The sequence below is a fragment of the Passer montanus genome, unplaced genomic scaffold (assembly GCF_014805655.1).
Source record: "Passer montanus isolate IOZ18808 unplaced genomic scaffold, ASM1480565v1 scaffold17, whole genome shotgun sequence".
Taxonomy (NCBI): domain Eukaryota; kingdom Metazoa; phylum Chordata; class Aves; order Passeriformes; family Passeridae; genus Passer; species Passer montanus.
The window spans coordinates 12,559,966-12,571,966 of record NW_024364270.1 but is presented as its reverse complement, the minus strand read 5'-3'; positions in this window follow the sequence as shown (position 1 = coordinate 12,571,966).

The window sequence follows — 12,001 nt, the reverse complement described above, 5'->3', positions numbered from 1 at the left end:
AAAGTAGTTAGGAATTAAGCTGAATATCACCCATGATGCTGAGGTGTGGTTTGCAAATAATTACTGATATTTTAAATAGCAACACTTTAAACTCCATTAAGAAATGTAAATTCATGCATGTACTATATTAGAACATAGAAATAAATAGAGATAACATACGAAAGACCTCTTGCCTAGGGACTGACCTTTCCAGGCTTATTCCAATATTTTACTTGGTCCCAGTTTTGTTCAATATTCCTTTCCCAAGAGCATATTAATAATAAAAGAAAGCTAACAGCTTTGATAGCTGATTTAGAGGTTCAGATTCTTTACTGCAGCAATGAGATGGTTTTTAAAAAGACAAAATGCCAGTCATGAGATTCTACCAGGCTATTGGTAAACTACTGACAGCAGCACTACAGCAAATCAATCAACAATGCAAAAAGCTGACAAAGAAAGAAGAAAATAAAGGCTTGAACAACTTTGCAGTTTACAGGCTTTTGTTGACAAATTGTGCTGCCTAATGACATTTTATCTTGCATTACCGGAAAATTCCAGGTTTTGGTGCGAGACCACGTCAACACAATCTAAATAAATTTCAAATTTAGGACCACATACAAAAAATAAAATGTTCTTTTCAGACACTCAAGAAGAAGACTTAATGAGAACCATATTTCAAAACAGAAATAACTACTAAAAGGGGCTTTTAAAACAAAAGAGTTTGGGCAATATTTTTCCCTCTTTTTTCAGGTTTATATTATTTGCATTAAACTTGGAACCTAGTTGGAAGTTAGAAATATCTCAGCTAGGGCTAACTGACTTTGCCTCACACACATAAAAACTCACTAGATTAAATTACAAGCAATCGGTGGTATTTTTCATCTGAAACAGCCCTCAGTAAGCCTCATTTATAAACAAACAAGACACAGCATTATTAATTTATTAATGGACTCAGTGTAGTATATAATGGCATCATTAATACCAAAGTCACTTCTGTTCATGTAACTAATCAGAATTCCAGGAGGGGGAAACCCAATATGACAAATGTTTGGGAGAAAATATGGAGACCATATGTATTTTTTGAAGTGCCTGCTGAGGTCAGTGGTCAGTTAAAGTCCCGAGGAGGAAGGGCTGCGCACAGCTGCCGAGAGGGAATGGCAGAACCAGCCTGCCCTTGGAACTGCCCCCAGATCACACCAGCATAGACCAGCTGCCTAAAACACTGCCAATAATTAGCTTTGGAAAACGTAACTACTAAGTAGGGTTGCTTATTTTTGTCAGAACCCTTGGGACTGTGTAACGGGTGTGAGGGTCACCCTTGGCTCTCCATCCCTTGGGATCCACCAACTCCTGCTGCTCCCTGACAATTTTAACTGAAACAGACAAGAGCATCAAAGTGGAAGACAGATGGTGGACTACTGAAACAGAGTTTATGTTCAGAGAATAAACAGAATTTCCAGCTACATCTGCCTATGCACATGTTTAAATAGTTTAGATTAGGATGCAGTTTTTTAAACTGTACTGCTAGATTTTATTGCTTACTTGCAATAGTTATTTTACCAGGTTCTACAGAAACTTTGCAGACCTCAAGTCCACAGTCTTTAGCACCTATCTTTAGCACCTTCATTTTAATTCATGCACTTTTAAAATATCTATTCAGGCTGACTATGCTAAAGTTATAACCAATTCCATTACATATTGCCTACTTTTTTGTCTCAAACTGCATGCCTGGGGAAGATAACATCTTCCTGTTCTGCTGCCCCCGCTAATCTACAATATCCCCAACTCAGACTTCAGCAGGAGACACCACAGCAAGGCACCATCTGCATCTCCTGCAGGCATGCCTCACTCTCCATGCAGCTTCTCAGTGACTCAAAATTATTGGAATACCTCCTAAGCAGCCATTATTTTGGGACCAGCCATCCTGCAGAAGACTCACCTGACTCTCTGAGGGCCTGGCTGATGGTAATGTATGCACCCAGAAATAACTCTGGCTGGTAATGAGCCCTGCATGGCAGGTGTGGAGAACAGCCTCCCCCAGACCTCTTTGATGAGCTACTTCTCATTCACCACTGGCTTTAGGAGAGCACTTGACAGCCAGAGTAACGTTTCTCTTGGGCAGACATAAAACAGAAACACAGAATTTGTTTTAAGATCTTGCAGACTTTTTCTGTGGCAAAAAGGAACAAGTGAAAGAAACAGAGGTGTGCAAATTAAAGCAATAATTTATAAAATAAAGGCCTTATCTACCCAATAGCTTTCCAAGTCATATATGTCTTCTGGTTTGACAGAGCCCATGACACAGAGGACCCAAGAGAGGATGCAGGGCAGGGAGAGAGCAAACAATGCAGGAGTTAGAAGAGGCTAGAATTAGATGGGGAAAGAAAACGCAATAGAAACAAGGAGCAGAAGCCCAGCACTGAAGAACTAACAGCACAGGTAAACAGAAGATGCTGCCCATATTGCAACAGTATGACAAGTTAGGCAATTTCAGCTATTAAAAGTGAAATGACAGCTCAGCCACATCCTCTGTTTCTGGCACATTTAGAAAGGAAAATCCTCCCTCTTCCTCTTCCCCAGGAACATTCCCATTTTACATGTAATTTCAGACTCCAGTTACTATTAATGTCTGTGTTACAGAAGATGCAGCTCCATCAGCCCCTAAGGTCTGCCCACCCACCTCACATCACCCTCACACCTCTCCTTCAGCTGCCTCAATAGTCCCGCCTTATTCAATCACCTATTGCTGCTACATGTGCCCCTGTTGAGGCTGAGGAAGAAGAGATAAAGGCTTGTAAGCCCACTGCTCATTTTTTACAAAAAATGCCTATGAATGCAGACTTCAAACTCTTCAAAATGAAATTTCTCATTTTATAGGAAATATTTCAAACTTGCAGCAATTCTATAGACAGGTAAGGACAAGGCAGAAAAAGAGGGACATGCACCAACATATGTCTGATGCCATATTTACCATCCTTAATTTTTCCAAGAACTGTGAAGAGTACCATGTGCATTCATCTCCATTACTGAGGGCACACATTAGATCTTTCCCAATAAACACAGGTTACTTCCCTCCATTAAACCAATTCTGCAAACTTTGTATAAACCCACAGATATATTCAGCCATGGCTGTCAGCTTTCCTAGAGGGGAAAAAATAAAAAAGGTAAAATAAGGAAAATTCATCAAGGCAGCTGGGTGCCTTGAAATATATATATATTTTGCTCTCAAAAAAGGGCAGGAGCAGAGAAAAGAGAAATACCTATTTATTTTTTTAAATGTCATTCTAAATTAATTTAGTCTATAAAGTTCCAACCTGCTTTCAAACCTGTGAGGGTTTGTCTCTCTCATTAACATTGGGACATTAAAGGAATTTATTAACATTTATTGCTGTATAAATTATAACAATTGATTTTTCCTCATTCCCGTCTGTAACTGATCTGAAACAAGATGCAACAGAACCAGTCCAGAAAAGCAGGATAAAGTAGTGTCCCTAAAAAATGGGAAAGTCACTGATCTAAGATAAATATGAACAAACTAAGGAATCTACCAATTGATGTTTCCTGGACATAGCCAGATATCCTTCATGCTTTGGAAGAAGACATGTGAGGAAATGCCAAAAACAAGAGCATGAGCTGTACTTGATGGGCTTCCTGTAGCAAGAAAGAAGCTGAATTCACTTCTACGTCAGTACAAACTAAAAAGCATTTGGTGTACAATATTCTATGCTTTTTTTTTCATTATGCAATTTTAAAATTTACCTGCCATGATAAACATTAAGTCTGAAAATTCTATGCATTCAATAAAGGAAAAAAAAACACTGAATAACAACCAAAAATATTTTGCTTCTTATTTATTGTTCTGAGAACATGCAGTCCATCTCTTAGTACCCCAGAACCTACTGACAGGAAAGAGACTGAAATGCATTTAGGATGTGTGATACTCTCTGTGAAAGGGAAATATTTCCTGGTTAATTCCATAAGAATTGTCTCTGCTATTGGTGACCTAAGTGGTTGATGAAATCACAGAATAATGTAGACTGGAAGGTCATTTGGCCCCAAATCAGCCTTCAAATTTGTTGTTGAATCTAACTTCTAAGCTAGATCATGTTATTAGGGATGAGCAATATTCAGTTAAGCTTTGAGCATTTCCAATGATGGATATGCCCTTTCTGGGCACTCTTTTTAGTGCTTAATCGTTACCACATGTGACAAATTATTTCCTTCTAATAACTATTCAGATTTGTCTGGTGCCCATTGCTTCTCACTCATTACTGCACAATCCTAACAGAGGTCATGTCTACAACCTGCCACAAGATAACAGAAGATAAGATCACCCCCAAATCTTCTCTTGGGCAGACTGAACAAATCCTCACATATCATTTCTCCAGCACTCACCTTGGTGACCACATGCTGGACTCCCTATGAAAATCTTTCTTGTGCTTGAAACCCAAAGTTGCACACACTTATGCAGCTCACAAGTGACAACAAAAAGTGGAAAAAAAATAACCTCAACCTGCTCTCTACATTCTTCCTATTACAACCCCACATGTGGCCGGTTTTCATGACACAGACGCACGCGTGTTCACTTGTCCAACACAAAGCCCAGGCCTTTTTTTACAGAAGTGTCTTCCAAACTGCCCCTGCACACCCTGTGCCCATGCATGTGATGAGCCATTGGAACAGTAAATCCACCACAACCTTACCAATGGCTCTCACCAAAGACCTGAAGGAGAAGCCGTCTGCTTCAGGATTAACTGACATGAAGCTTAAGAGCTTTGTTACAGAAAGGTGGATGGATGCTCTACCCCAGCATCTTTTTCTACACATGTCTATTCCTATCCCTAAATAAACATTAAGAGCTTTGTTACAGAAAGGTGGATGGATGCTCTACCCCAGCATTTTTTCTACACGTCTATTCCTATCCCTAAATAAACAAGCTAAATCCAGAATCTGACCTGAAGTGTATCTAATCTTTCTATAATTCTGCAGAAAGTTATTCCATTTGAAGGCAAAATACCAACAGAAAGAGGATTTATCATCTTTTGTCACTGTCACATACTCAGTCAACATATCAAATTTTAAAACTGAGGACTGAATGCAAATTTTAGCTAACATATGGAGTAAGGAAGTATAAGAGGCCAAACCAAAATATTTATAATATGTGTATGCCACAGAACAGGGTGTCAGGATGGGAATTCAAAGATACTAAATCCAGCCATACAATTTCCCCTTGTGAAAATGCAATAGATGGGGTAACAAGACTAAGAATAGGAATTTCACATGCCTTATCCCCACCTCCCTTCAAAATGCAATACAAAGAAAAAGGTGTACATATTCAATATGTATATTCAAAAAATTACATTTATCTCCCTCAAACATCTGATAATATATTACTTTAGTTCTGATTCAGTGGGGTATTTTACCTAGTAGCTATTATAATTTCAAAGTCCTCCCAACTTCTTGAAGCTTTACTAAGATCATAATAGGGTCTATTTTAAATATTTCCAGATAATACAACATTGCCCAGAGAATACACCCTTTACAATAAACACTAATGGATCCTACTCTTTAAGCAGAATTTTCTTTTTGCACTCTATTTAGTATTAATTGCATCCTTTTGGTACAGCTTATTATCCTAATAACAACAAATAATAAGCTTATTATCCTAATAATCTCTTTCCCCATGACAAAAATTAATGAGGTCCCACCTTTCATGATAATGGATTAAGTAGTAGAGTTGGACTTTCCTTAAGGATGGCTAAAGTATAGGCTTTCTAGAAAGGAGTCTAGACCCTGTCAATGTGAATGTATTCTTTAGCTGAAAAAATAGAGCAGGCTGTTTAAAATTCTGTTGCCAGCTAACACATTGAGAACAGACCAGCAAAGCTTTACAGAGAAAAAATATGATCTGTACAAAATGTTAACATGAAAGCTCAGCCATGCTGGTAGCATAACATATAAAATGGACAGATGAGTAGCTAGCCGTGACTCCTGAGCTTCCAAAAATTATAGTTAAATCCCTACACACATTTTGCTGCTATATTATATTTCTCAATGAATGGCAACCTTTAACTACTCTATATGACAGAAGCAGTTCTAAACCCCTCAACAGTGCAGCTTTTCAGTATGCATCAAAATTTCTCTCAAGTCTATGTGAAAAGACAGTGTAGGAAACATAGGAATCAGAGAGCAAGTGCAACCAAAATTTTGTTTGCAATAAAATGAAAATGGCACACAGAACAGCTGAGGCTGGAAGGGGTACTGATAGGTTCATTTAGTCCAACCTCCTGCTCAAAGCAGTGCCAACTAGAGCATGTTGACTATGGCCATGTGCAGTTGGGTTTTAAATCTCTCCAAATACAGAGACCATAAGGTCTCTGGGCAGACCAGTCTAGTCTTTGACCACTGTCACAGTAGTAAAAATGTATGTTTAAATTGAACATCCTGTATTTGAGTTTGTGCTCTTTGCCTCTTATTCTGTCTCTGGACACCACTGGGAAGAGCCTGTCCTAGTCTTTTTTATCCCTACCCTAACACACATGTGGGGCTGGGGGGAACCAGAGGACCTGGAAATCATAGTCACTGATTTTGAACTATAACTTTCTCTGGCTGTATTAGACTCACACAAAGTATGGGCAACATGCAAGTATGAACAAATGCCTTCCTCCACATACCTGTGTTTAGTCACCATTCCTCATTCTCCAGGAAAATATAATATATGTATGTCCTAGGGTGACTTCATGATGCTTGTGTCCCCAGTCGTCTGTTCTGTTTATGTTGGATATTAAGTTTTGCCCCTTTACGACTGGTTCTGAGAGTGAAGCGGGAGAAGTGCAGAGTTTGTTTCCAAAAACTGCACTCACTCCTCCACATTGCTGCTCCTAGACTGTGTTGTCTGCAGCACAGACAGTGGGACAGAGCTCTCCTTTGCTTTTAGTTAGTTTTTAGCTAGCTGAGTCAGAGAAGTTCCCCAGGCTGTGGCTTTTCTTTTTCTTGGAGCTGATCAGCCCTGCTTCGGACTGAAAACCCAGAAAAACACCAGGAGCTCACAACTGTGGCCCACCAGGGCCTGGGACACAGCATTTACCAGCACAGGAGGGACTGGTAAGAGACTGAGGGAGCCAAGCTACAGCCCACAACAAGGACTTCCTGAATCTGACAGCTCTTCAGAGCAGCAAGAGGATCCATTGTTTAATGTTTTTCTTTTTTTCATGTTTGTGAGTACTTTGCTTGTTAAATAAACAGTTTTTTCCACTTTTCTCCAACGAAATATTTCCTAAGCTGGCGGGGGGGTGGGGGGGGGGCGCAGCCACTTGGATTTTCTTTCTAGAGTGACCCGATTCAGAGGTTTCCTTCCAAATTTGCTCTAAACCAGGACAATTTATAAATATAACCTATATTACATACACTATAGAATATAGCCAGAATGCTTGTAGGCTTCCTAGGTATGGTAAAAGATGCCATGCGTAGACAGAAATAGACAGTGCTCAATTACAGAATTTCACTCCTTTCAGTGATGAGAAAGAATATTTCAATAATAAAAAAACCTAGTTTAAGTTAATTTTCATATTGTATTGAAAGTCTTCTGATTCTACTCAAAAAATCATGTCAGCTTCCTTTTAACTCTTATTCTTTGTGTCTATCCAGTAACTTTCATATTTACATTTTCCAGTAAAAATAATTATCTTGAGAGTACATAATTACTGAAAATTACTGGTTTTCACCTATACAAGCACTCCAAATACAACACTGACCTAAGCATTTTTTCAACACTTTCAATTTTAGTGAAGTTTTTGTTTGGTTTGCAGGAGGTTGTTTGTCTGGTTGGGGAATAAAGGAAGGGACTGTTTTGGTTTTTCAACAGAAACTCTATTCCTAACCTAATGGTATTCCTTCATCCTGTCACAGGAATGTGCACCAATTAAATAAGCATGGCTCTACACTCCTGACAGATGCATCTTTCTCTGTGCCATGACACTTGTTTACCAGTCTGTAAAGACTGAGCACCATGAAACTGTTCAGGTTAATACATAAGTCATAGCTACAGAGCTAAGAAGCAGAAGAAAGAGCACTGCACCCATGAACCAAGAGAGAGACTACAGTGATAATTCATATTGCGTTTAGAACAAAGGGAGCTGTACTCCATACTCTCAAATAACACTGCTAGAAACTTAAACTACATTGATTTCTTGAAGTTCCTGAAGTTTGGAAGGAATGTGGTTAGCAATACAGTCTGTTGTCTCTGTTTCATGACAAAGCTGGGGGTTTTTTTCAGTTCAGCTGTTAAAAAACAAAATTCCTTTAATAAAATGCTCCAAAGGTCAGCCTTGCTAGAAGTAAAACTGTCAGGCTTCCCATCCTTGCTTAGCAACTGTGCACTTGATGCAACTGTAAAACGTATTTACTGCTGCAAGCTGTACTTTTCAGTGAAGAAAAAGAACAAAATTTTCAACTATTTGCAAGCTACAGATCATTAAAACCATCACAAAAACTGACACCAGAAGCATCTACAGTTACAGTGTTTTCCTGATTCTGTTCTGCAAACTTCAATTACTCTTTTTAACTTGAGAGTACAAAGACATTCTGCACACAAATTTTAGGTTACATAATAATGCTTAGGAAAGGCCTGCACACATTTCCTTAAAGTTCTCCAACTCTTTAAAATTACACTGACACAATATTAACCCCAAAAGTATCAAATATTTCTATATTCCTTTCCTTGTAAACTCTGACTTCACACATTGCACTTCCTATAGATTTAATGCATCTTGTACAGGTTAAAGGAGGGATGGGGGTGGGTGAAAGAAAAAAAGGAAATCTGTGAGGGCCACCTGAAGTTCTCAGAAGTGTAAAAAATCAATAAAAAGTAACTTTGTGGCTTCAGACAGTTTTCAGATGGAGAAAATGCATTAAATGAAAACTTGTACTTCATAATAAAATATAACTACAAAGTTCTATCATGAAACAAAAAGTCGAAATACCTGTTTCCTCAAAGACAAATACTGTGTTCACAAACTCTGTGGGTTTCAAATATCTGGCAGAGCCACAAGACTTCTGTAAAAGCTGAAACAGAAAAATCCAGCTTCAAATAGGGCTACAAAATATTTTTGAGTTGAGCAGTATCACCAAATCCAAAGGGGTGAGTTGCAACAAGTCTGCTAAGGTTCCAGTTAGATAAAAATCTTCCAGACAGTCTTCTTGACAAGTCTTTTGGGAAAGAAAGGACAAACATTGAGTATAGCAGCAGTCTGCCCATTAGCACTGCCACTGCTGGATTGCAGCAGCATTATCTATCTTTACACAAAAAAAAGCATAAGACTTCCAGATTCACGTTTTCAAGAAATCACCCAAACTAATTTACTTCAACTGCCTAAAAGTCTAAAGTCAAGAAGTTGTTTTCAGAACTATTCCAGTTTGAAGTCGCCTATCTTCCACCAGCCTTTGTAATATCCCACTTCTTGTTTAAAATAAAAGTAGATGATGTCAGTTTAAATGTCCCAGGATTTTTTCTGCTTTCTTGCCTTCTGCAGGACACACTCTCTCTCTGAGCATCCTTAATCCTACCAGCTGCCCATGCCATTGCTCTTCCCTCACTGCACTGAGAAAGGTCCAAAACCCCCATTCCACATTTCCTCCTCTATCCAGTTCATAGTAACTCTGTCCAGACTTCCAACCCATCTGCCATACCAGAAGCCTGGCCCCCTTTTCCTTCCTCTGTGGGCTTATGTACACCTGAATCATCTCCTCACAGTGGCAAATCATTCCTTCCTTGCAGACTGAGGGACTAATCATTATGAGAGTTAACATTTTAGAATGACAAAGAGGATGGTGATGCATTTAAGATGAAAGGTGACCATTCATTCTAGGTAACTACTGACTGGTTTAGCTTCTGCAGGCATCAAGAGACCGCAAAGTTGATGCTGCAGATATTGTTCTACTCTTCCAGTCATCACCAAAGTGAATAAAACTTCACTCAGAGATGCCTGAAAGAACTCAATTGAAAATTGATCAGAGCTTCTCGAGTTGGTATACCAGGGACTTGTACAGAAATGCCACTCAAAGCAAACAACCATTTCAATCAGGCAGAAAAAGGAAAAAAACCTTCAAATGTCAAAACATTTCTGGTTCATACTGCTGTCAACTCAAGCCTGAATATAAAATAATAACATGGAAAACTTCCCTTCTAACAGTCATTGCTCAATAATTCTCTACAATTTAAAATCACATGTTTAATAATCACATGTGAGAATGAGCAATATCATACTACAAATATCAAATAAACATGAATTAACATTACACAAATGAACAATCAGTAATAATATCTTATTTAAATTTAAATAAGCAGCTCAAAAACCTAGGACAAAAATACCTAACTATTCAATGGGAAAATTAACAAAGCATACACAAATACATTTAAAATTTCTTGCTCTCACCTTTATTGTAGCTAATATATTAATCAAACAATGCAAAATAAATTGTGAAAAACTCTGCCTGAAACAACTGATAATCATCAGGATAGTATTTAAGGAAGTTAAATATAAAATAAGTAAATAAACCCCTCTACTACCTTCCTTCTCTTCTGCTGGCAATACCATCCTGAAGCTATCAAACTATCGTATTTGAGAAAGCAAGGGCAAAAAATTGAAAAACATTTTTTGCTGTTTATTTTGCTGATTTTTTTCTATCAAAGTATCTGCTACGCACCCCTCCTGGAGATAGGATATAACATAAACCTAAAAGCTGTACAGACACATCACTTTAGGGTGAAAGAATTTTCTCCCCTCTCTGAGACATCTTCCTTTCTGATGAGAACAGGAAAGAAGAGAAAGGTAACAGCACACCAAATAAAAACTTGTTTGTAACTCCAAATACACAGAGATTGCTGCTTGCAACTCAGTGTCCTAGGAAGCTCCCAGCAAAAGCTGACACCTGTGTGCCAGGGCTGTCTCAAGCTCCAGCTGGTGAAAAAAAGGGTGGATGCAGCTTTGTAGAACCCTGGAACCTCAGTTACCCTTTTGTCCTACACAACTCCAGCACCGGCAACATCCCAGCGCCCAGGCAGAGCTCTGTGTTCATATTGGCAGCAACAGGATTCACAGCCTTGCCTGGTCCAGTTCCTGCTTTCTTCCCCAAGACACCAACATTTACATCAACAGTAAGTTCTACCTTCATGAGCACCTTCATGGGAGAAGCTTGGATGGATGTCCCAGAACACATCTCCTCCTCACAGCTTTCCCAAAACAAAGTGTGATTTGTCACACTGAAAAACTCTACAATGAGTTAAGTAATAAGGGTGGTTTTCCTAATTTTTCCTTTGATTATGTTAATATCACCTGTGGCTTTATGGTAAAAAAAAAAACAAATACAGTATACTTTGCAAGCATTTTCCTTTTTGAAAAGTTCCAAGAAATTCAGGAATACAGAAGGGATTACAAATTTGTATCAGTATTTATCTGGAAAGAAAAAAAATAGCAATTCTTATAATGATATCTTCATGCTGCCTACTTAATTGATAAAGCAAATCTTTTAATCATCAGTTTTATATAAAAATTGAGTACTAATTTACAGCATACACCTACTTCTGTGTATTTCTACATACACACTGCATAAATCCTTTGTTTTTAACCAGGTAGACCAAAAAATACAAACTAGAACATCATAAACTCAGAACAAAACATCATCCCAGATTTGACAACAGGTGGGAGTAACAGCATACCCATGTTTGTCTGGCTCTGCCTATACAACAGCAAAATAACAATACACATTCTGAGGAAAATTCATCCCTGGTTGCTAAAAAAAGAATTATTCATATGACAATTTAATTTTGATAGATAAAAGAGATAGTTATTAGAGCTCTTCAGAAGCGTGTGTCTGAAGTGTTAAAGTCCATGAGAGATTAATGGGCAAAATACAGGCAGGGCAGCTGGGAGTTAATGGTAAATGAAGTACATAACACATCTGACAATTTTACCATTGCACATAGTGCAGATATACATATATACTCATTTACAATGCCCTCATG